The sequence below is a fragment of the Centruroides sculpturatus genome, unplaced genomic scaffold (assembly GCF_000671375.1).
Source record: "Centruroides sculpturatus isolate CEXI.00-Female unplaced genomic scaffold, Cexi_2.0 scaffold22, whole genome shotgun sequence".
Taxonomy (NCBI): Eukaryota; Metazoa; Arthropoda; class Arachnida; order Scorpiones; family Buthidae; genus Centruroides; species Centruroides sculpturatus.
The window spans coordinates 1,056,918-1,059,484 of NW_019384323.1; positions in this window are offsets into that span (position 1 = coordinate 1,056,918).

A 2,567-nucleotide genomic window follows, 5' to 3' on the forward strand; every position below is an offset into this window, starting at 1 on the left:
ATGGTCAGAACACTTGCGTAATAAAGGTCGAGACCACCTCAGACCCTTCGCCCCCTGGCCTTACAGGCATGCTACTTCTCGGAATGCGGAGACCCTTTTGGCCCGCCTAAGAACTGACACTGCCCCTCTTAACAGGTTCCTCTGTTCTAGAAACCTACGTGCTTCACCAGACTGTCCACATTGTGGTGCTCAGGAGACACCCAGACATTTTTGGCTGACGTGTCCAAGATATACGAAGCCCGACAAGAACTTGGCCGTACTCTGAAGATCGATCTCGCAATCATCCAGACTTTAACACCCATATATTGGGCAAGAACAGACCTCTCACCTAGACAGCACGTGCAGGCCCTCGAACGTTACGTAGCACGCACACATCGATTTGACTAATTGCGGACAAGAGTTCATCGGAGAAAAGGTGACCAGCCAGAATCTCCATATTAGAGAAGAAAGAAAGATAGGAGCGCCTCTAGTGTCCGTTATCAAACGGTTACGGGACAGCCAGACAGATGGAAGACGGATACCGTTGAATGGGTTATATATATATATAGAAGATACAGTACACACTTTTTAAAATTTATTTTAAAGTTAAATTTTAAATATGTAAAATATTCAAAAATGGTACATTCCATTTTGGAACATTTATAATATGAAACCTGACGATGACTATATTACATAGGTTGAGAACGTTTGTAAAAATAAAGGAATTTTAAGCTCAGTAAAATTAGGTGTTAGTGAAACTGAAGTGATAACTTCAGTTTTATTTCCCACTTTTTTCGCAGTAACTTATTTTTTGGGAATGTGCGCATATGTACTGAGTTCGATGAACCTTTAGACTAACATCCAAATTCACAGTAATACTTATTATTTACCATTGTAGGTTGAACACTTTCTAATTCTAACAGATCACAGACTTTATACCCATAGCAACCGCCATTACGTAGTTCGCGCTAATACCGTTAGATGCCAGATCTATCGCTGGCACAAGCGAAATATTTTGTAACTTCTAATTTGAAAATAACCGGTCATAACTTGGATCATTTGTCAACAAAATAGAGCTATTAAACTAAAGCTCGATACTTGACTGTTGTCGCTTAAACTAGTGATTTTACGATTTAGTGCCTCATCTAAAAGGGGATGCAGAAAAAATCGCGTACAATTCTTATACAATGTTTAAAAAATTAAGTGACTTTGGCATCATTTACAACTAAATTTAATGAATGCGATGCACAAGGTACAAAAAAACTCTAGAATTTATATTCCTTTAATTTATGATTTATGTATCCGTTATCATAAAAATTTCTTTTTCCACTTTTTTCCCGATACTACAAATATTCAAGTACAAAGTAACCGGTTTCGACTTATTTCTAGTTTAGTAATAGTTAAATAATTGAGATTAGGGACATAAATAAAACCCTGTTGAAGAGCCGGAATTTTAAACAAAAGCTTAACTGAACAAATCTGTAGACGAGTACAGTGGGGACTTTCTTCGTAATGTTAGATGTAATAAATAAACACAAATTTTTCCGCTTCAATGAGTGACCGAAAAGTTGTAAATTTTGGAAATTTCTATGGACATCTGGTCCTAAAACGAATTAGTCAGAAAACAAGTGAACAATCTATTAAGTTTAACATATTTAGATTTTTAAAGCTATGGTAGAAACGTTTAAAATTTACAACCCTCTCGCGTCCTTTGAGATATACTAGTGATGCGACAAAAAAGGCATTTGATATTGACCAGTATCGGAAACGTCGGGATTTGGCAATGTGCGTGCACACTTGCCAGGAGGACCGTCTCCGATTCCATCCTTTCGTAAGGAGCTATTTGACTAAGTGGATTGTTTTAAGATGTAAAAAGTAAAGAATATTTTATGTTATTTTTATGTACGTTTCTTTACAAAGCTAAATTTAATTATAATTTTCTTTAAAAAGTATATTCATACAATTGAAGAATATTTTGCACCAGGTATGTACCGGTACATCCACCACATATTTTATTTCACCAAGTAAGTTATTATTTTTAATTTTATCCCTTATATCATGGCTAGCGATTCAGAATGTAATTGTGATATTAAAAATACATTTAGAGAAGGCTACGGTTTTCACCGGCTTATCGAACAAACGAATACGAATGACCCTAGACCAGGGGTCGGCAACCTTTTGAGTCGGAAGAGCCAAAATTACAATTTACAAAATTTCAAAGTTTTTAGAGCCACAAAATTATTTCTTGCCAACAATAAATAGTACTCGCATAAATAATGTTTTTTGATAAAAAAAAAAACTAATCTATTTATTCATAAGAAAAAATATCTATTTATTCATATATAAGTAGTGTTTTTCACAACAAATTAGATAATAGAAACATCCGACGACAGCGTCATTCGAGAGCTTCCGACGGACTGACGACAGTGACGACGCGTGTCACGGGGGAGGGGTGCGGTGAAAAGCGAATACAAGTGGCTGAGAGATAGAATCGGTGCCTAATCCTCGTTAATCGATTCAAAACGATTTTTAAATGTTTTTTTTTTTTTTTTATAAAATAAATAATATTTGCGTATGGAACTAAAGAG